Genomic DNA, 6,114 nt, shown 5'->3' with positions numbered 1-6,114 from the left:
TGGGCGGCACGGCCCTGCGGTGGCCGCCACCCCGCCGCCGTGGCCGCGGGTGGGTTTCGGGTCTCATTCGGGCGAACCGAACGGTCTTTTACAGATACTGCCCGTTGGTCGCAGCTCCCCTGGGAGTGAATGGATGTAAGTTGTTAGGTGATGAGATGTAACGAGGTCCTACCTGGATGCACGGGAAGTCGGCACGGTATCTCCACCTGTTTATTCAAGGAGCAGTTACCCGTCTGCACCAGGGAGAGATGGCTCATGGCTAGAACTGGGGGTAGCAAAGAGGTGGAACCTTTTCATCAGTTTTATATATGGAAAAATATAATGCCCATTAGCACTGGAGAAACAGATGCTATACGGATACAAGTTACATTTTTGCAGAGTTTTTAGCAGTTTCTAGGTTGTTGGTTCAAAACAGTTTACACTGATGAACTGTACTTCAGTTATTAATTAGGATCTATTTTATAATCTCATGCAGGAGCTCTAGGGGCCCCAGACTATACATTCTAACACATGCCTGTTTTTTAATAGATCAGTCATGTTACCAGTGGATTGGTAACAAACAATCCCGCTGATTTTATACAATGCAAAGAGCACTTTTGCAGTCTGCTGTGATTTAAGTTATGAACTGCAGCTCTGTTAGCTAATATTTTTTATGCTTGTTATCTGCTCTGGCAGTAATAGAATTTCAGCCTGAAGGGAAGATCTGCATCCCCTTCAACATGCATGCTCAAAAAGATGTCTGAAATCTTAAGTTACCTTGATATGGAGTTGGGTTTGCTTGACTTTGGACAGAGACTGATAATCTCATAAATCTTTTGCAGAGCAATTGCTCAGATGTCACATGCTGAAACCTTTCAACCAAAGAGATGCCATTCTTCAGTAAGAATGTCTTTCAGTTTTCTGATTGGAGAACAGCAATAACTAGGAAGTTGTTTAAAATGCCTAGTTCTGCATACTACATGCATGTGTTGGAAATGTTTATGTGGTATTTGCCATTTATTTACACATGCTTATTGAGATACTGAAGTCATGTTTAGTATGTATTGGCTTTGGAGAGCATTTCATTAAAAGCAAATTTTGCTAGTAAAGGATGACAGATTGGTCACTATTGCATTTGACATTTTGACAGGTGCTGAATTCACTGACATTGTTAAATAGTTGTGGAAACAAAATGGTGGTACAACATTAAAATACAATCTAAAGAAAGGAAAGTCCAGATATTAAAAAAAAATATGTACTTGACACAGAGAACAGCTTCTTGGTTTTTTTATATGATTGTCAGTACAAATGGAATTATTGTTAAACATAATTGAATAAAAGTCAGCAGAAATCACAGCCTTAGTATAAAAAGAGGCAGAAGAGAGCTATAAAAAACCCTACAAATTCCACTTTTTCAAGGCTGGTGAGATGGTCAAACAGTGTCTATTTTTAAGTATATCTCATCCAAAATTATAATCACAAGCATCTGGATTTTTCCAAGACGTGAAAATGCAGTCTGGCAGATGAGGTTTGATTTTTCACTTGTAGTTTCTGCATGTTTCTTTTTTTCTTCTACTTACACTATTCCCAGCATACTCAAATATCATTCCTATTAAAGATTCCAGTAAAACTATTATATTGTGGATTATTCTTCTTAAGAGTTCTTTCGTTTTCCAACATTCAGCTAGTATGGTTGGTCCTTGTTCAAATGTGGCTTAGACTGGCTGAACTAATTGCTTGGTTTATCTCTTTTAGCCATCTGATTTCCTATTACATGAAAGAAATGTAGTTGCTTCTTTGCACACAACAAATTTATGGAACAGTGTTACAGAGCTACCATCTCTGAATTGTAGAGAAAGAGAAAGAGTGATCAAGTGTATGTCTTTTGATCATGACAAAAACAACTCAGAGGAGAGTATAAGCATTTTTTTTTCCATTTCCATCAAGCAATAATTAAAAAGAAAACTAAAAAGTTAAAATATTTTAGCAGGATGAGAAAAAGAGCCTGTGCAGTCGCACTGTCTTTATTTATGAATTCTTTGTTTCAATCTCAAGCTTATGCCATTTCTCTGTAGACAAGAAGGGCCAACAATTACCAGAAAGGTAGCCCAAACAGTCCTTCCAGAGAAGGAGTTACCTACTGTAAAAGTTTGCTATTGTCACCTGCTGGATATAGTCGGATCTGGGTCAGAGTTTGTGACTACCTTTCATTTTTCTAGCCATGTTTTCAAAGAACAGATCTAAGTGTTAGTAGTGTTTATGGCCATGGAGAGGGCTTTGGTTTAGAAGTCAAAAGCAGTAAACTCTCTTTTCGGTGAAACATGGAAGTCTGTATGGTTTCTGCATGTTCTTTTAAGAATTGGTCTGAATTAGTTGAAATGTCTGTGTATCTCTCAGTAGTTTCCCCTAAGGCTTTTGTGGTACTTTCAAAAGTGAAGACTCAATGGAAAATCCTTCGTGATTCACACACTGCTTCACTCACTTCAAGTTTCACTCCTTATCTGATTGCAGCATGCAAATTTTCCACATACCTGCACTTAGCCAAAATAAAAAAGTGGGAATGTAGTTTGGATAACCTGTTCTTAGTGTTTATCAGAGCATATGGGCGTTAATGGTGACAGTCTGTAGAAAATGCTAGATCTCTAGACACCCTCTCTTTCACTTGCCAGGGCATCAGATCATTTCAAAGGTGACTGAGGCCATAGAGGTGATGGAAGACTAGCAAGTGGGAAATAATCTGTAAATAATCTGCTTTGCCAAGGAAATAAATGAGAACATTTTCTTCTTAGCTTTTCATATCCTGTTGTCACTGGCAATGGTTGTGCCCAGACAAAACAGGTTTATAACAGATACATCCAAGAAAAATGGAGAAGGGCAATAGCAAGCAAAAAGGCTGCTTCCAGATGTTTAAGATGTCATTATAAAATTATGATGAAAAAAGCCAAATCAAAGCTATTAGACACAGGAGTTAGCATGGCAATTCATCTCCAATCGCTCCGCAAAATTATTAGATATGTCAGACTTGGTTCAAATTAGAAGCACTGGAGTAGAAGAGCCTGCCAAGCCACTGAGTCCACAGAGCAAGTTATATACACCTTTTTGTTAACTGATCAAGCTGCATTTGGAGTTAGTAGTCCTCTTTCTGTCATTACCCTTTTTTGGAAGTGTACTGTGGAAGCTCGTTCCCTTGTTGATTAGATACTTTCTAATCTCCAGCTCACAGGCACTCAGGGCTAGTTCATACTCACTTCTTAATGTCCAGTGTCTGCTCCAATATACATCAGTCTAAATAGTTCTCATTCCCTATGTTCACTCCAGATTACTATCTAGAGAAACAAGCTCATGTTTTGCTTACTCTTTTTTTTTCAGATTTCTCTCATAAGGTAAGGTCTTCATTCTTCTGGTCTTCCTAATAACCTTCTTCTGTACTTTCCAGATTGAACTCCGCTTTCGTAAACGCTCTTGACCAGAATTGTTACTAATGGCACCTCACCAGTGCCTTAGACCGTGGCATTAGTATTTTACTTTGTCTCTTGGCCTGATGCAGCTGCTCTGGCAATTGAGAAGCTGCACAGTCTTTGCTAGTCTCATGACCCTGAGTGCTGCCCTAAATAGGTCAAATGGCAGAGGGCTGTAGCTATCTTGTCACCATTCTCTTTCCTACCCCCTGGTAAATCCAATTTTATTTCTACTGGAGTACCTGGCCTGACACAGCTTGTATTTTTTCTTTTCAGAGCTGCACTATTTTGGTGGCTTCTTGACATCCTGTGTTAGACTAACCCACTTCAGGTGGTTTAGTCTCTGGTTTTGCCACTATTTGGAGAAGGGGATTTTGCCGTACTACCTAGAGTGGGAATTGGAAATATGTTTCTTAAGCTACCCTTTTCATGTAGAAGATAAACTTAGGTTAAAGAAAGACAAATGAGGAATAATGCCCTAGCCCACCACAAGTAGATTCACCAGAATCCATGTGCTAGAGCCTTGCCAGAACCGTTCATTACTGCACCTTGCATTCTGCTGTCCTGGGCAGCGGCCAGCCCTGTGGCCACGTTCATGCTACTTCTGCTGATATGAAGGAAGTAGAGCTTCTTTAAAATGTTTTAGACTCTCACCTCTCTGTATCTTCCCGATATTCCGCAACTTGGCATTTCAGTATGCCACTTATAACAAAACTTTGCGTTTCTAACTACACCTTTCAAACTGGGTTATGATATGCTTACACATATTCATGAATCTAACCTCATAATACCTTGAAGCAGATAAGCTTCTCCTGATGCTGCCAAGTACATTGGTTCACAAGCTGTGCTCTGCAGATGGCTGGCAATCCGTAAATTCCAAATAGGTGGCTGGTGTATTGTCCACTGAACTCTGTTAAGTCTTATTAATTGGTCAATTAAAAATCAGATGATAAGGATTTGTGAGAATTGGCTGTCGTTGCATCTGTGGATACTGATGTATTTGTTGAGAGCACACCAAAAGTAAGAGAGGTTAAGCAGCTTGCCCAAGATAGAGAAAAAAAGGAAAACAAAAGTCATAGGATACCTCTGAAAGAGTTAGGAATAAAATCCAATCTCTAGATATTGGTCTGGTATTTTACCTAGAAAATAATTGGTTTCTTCATGGCTGGGTTATATTGTCATAGTGTTCTTATATATAAGGATCTTGGTAACATTTTGACTACTCTGATGATGACATTTGATCTGCATATTAAATGCACTCACTTGGGGTGCATTCTGCATACAGTCCGGTGAGTTAAAAACATTGAATTTTGCCATTGTATTCCATTTTTTCAATATCGATTGATTATTATGACTAATTATATTTTACAAAAAGCGAAAAGATCACCTCACAAAAAGCAGCGTGTGCAGGGAACACTTGTCTTTTCACTAAAATAATGACTAAAGTCAGTTTCTTTTTAGAAAGCAGTGGAAATGTATATATTCTACAATGTATATAGAAAAGGAATGTTGCTTTTTGAAACAACTGTAAATTAGCTGATCAGTGTCTATCTATCCTTACTGCAGATAGAAACAAGGCATTTTCCTTGGGCTTACTATCGATCTTTTCCTTTAAGACATACCTGTTATTATAGTTTTTAAAAGAAGACAATCTATTTGTGAAAGGCAAAAAGGAATGAACATCAGTATTTTTAATCCCAGCTTTTCTTCCCTTTTGCATTACATTTTCCAGGGGCAATTCATCCTGCATTAGGCATCCAGAGTTGGGTGCATATGTAAGTGCAAACTGAAGTGATGCGCAGGCCAGGGAGGTCATGGCATGCTGCTCTGCTTAAGTGAGAAAGCTGTTCAAATTAATTCTGTCAAAGAATTAGGTCCTCTAAGGCCATAAAGAGTAACATAGCCAGGTGTTTGTTATTATCATGAAGGTAGCAGGTAAAGACATGCTTTTTCAGACATGAAAAGCTCATGGTTGAGCATATTCTCAACCCTGCCCTGTTTTAACCTGTTCTTTTGGGATCAAGGAAACAGCTGAACAAGAGACTTGAAAAGTACCTGGGTCTGATATAGAAAACTCTGCTAAATGATTAAACTTGCCTATGCCCATAAATAATCCATATTTAAGGAGTTTAAAGATGTGCTGTAAGCAGGGAAGCATACAAAGCCATCCTTTTTTGTCCTTGGACCATACTCAAGCTGGGCACATGCCTTCTCCCAGTTTTGATAAGGAGCAGGCATGTCAGACCTCCAGACTATAGGTCTTCTGATCGTTGTCTTGAGCTTAGATTTCCCAGTAGACTCTCAAGTCTGTCCTGAGTCCTCTAGGAGGTGGCCTGCGACTGCCTTTGGTGCTAACATCCTGATGGGATCCCTGTAGGGATCTGAATAGGGACTTATTCTACAAAAAAGCAAGTATGCAATATGCTAATGAAAATAGCCTTATGCATTCTGTCTTCGATTTTACTAAATAAGGACAAAATTTTGCTGAAGAGAAAACTCCATGTGTTTTGCTGAAAGTGATCCTTGTTTAATATATCCATTTAATCATTTGAAAAAAGAACTTTGTCAAAATAAAGGTAAGCGTTTTGCTTTCTTGGAAACAGAATATCATAACATTAGCAAGGTTGGCATGTTTATTTGGTTCTCGTCCATGTATGTAGTATTTAATTACAGGTCT

The sequence above is a fragment of the Pygoscelis adeliae genome, unplaced genomic scaffold (assembly GCF_000699105.1).
Source record: "Pygoscelis adeliae isolate BGI_AS28 unplaced genomic scaffold, ASM69910v1 Scaffold116, whole genome shotgun sequence".
In the NCBI taxonomy this organism is placed as follows: domain Eukaryota; kingdom Metazoa; phylum Chordata; class Aves; order Sphenisciformes; family Spheniscidae; genus Pygoscelis; species Pygoscelis adeliae.
Note: the sequence above shows the minus strand (reverse complement) of the source record.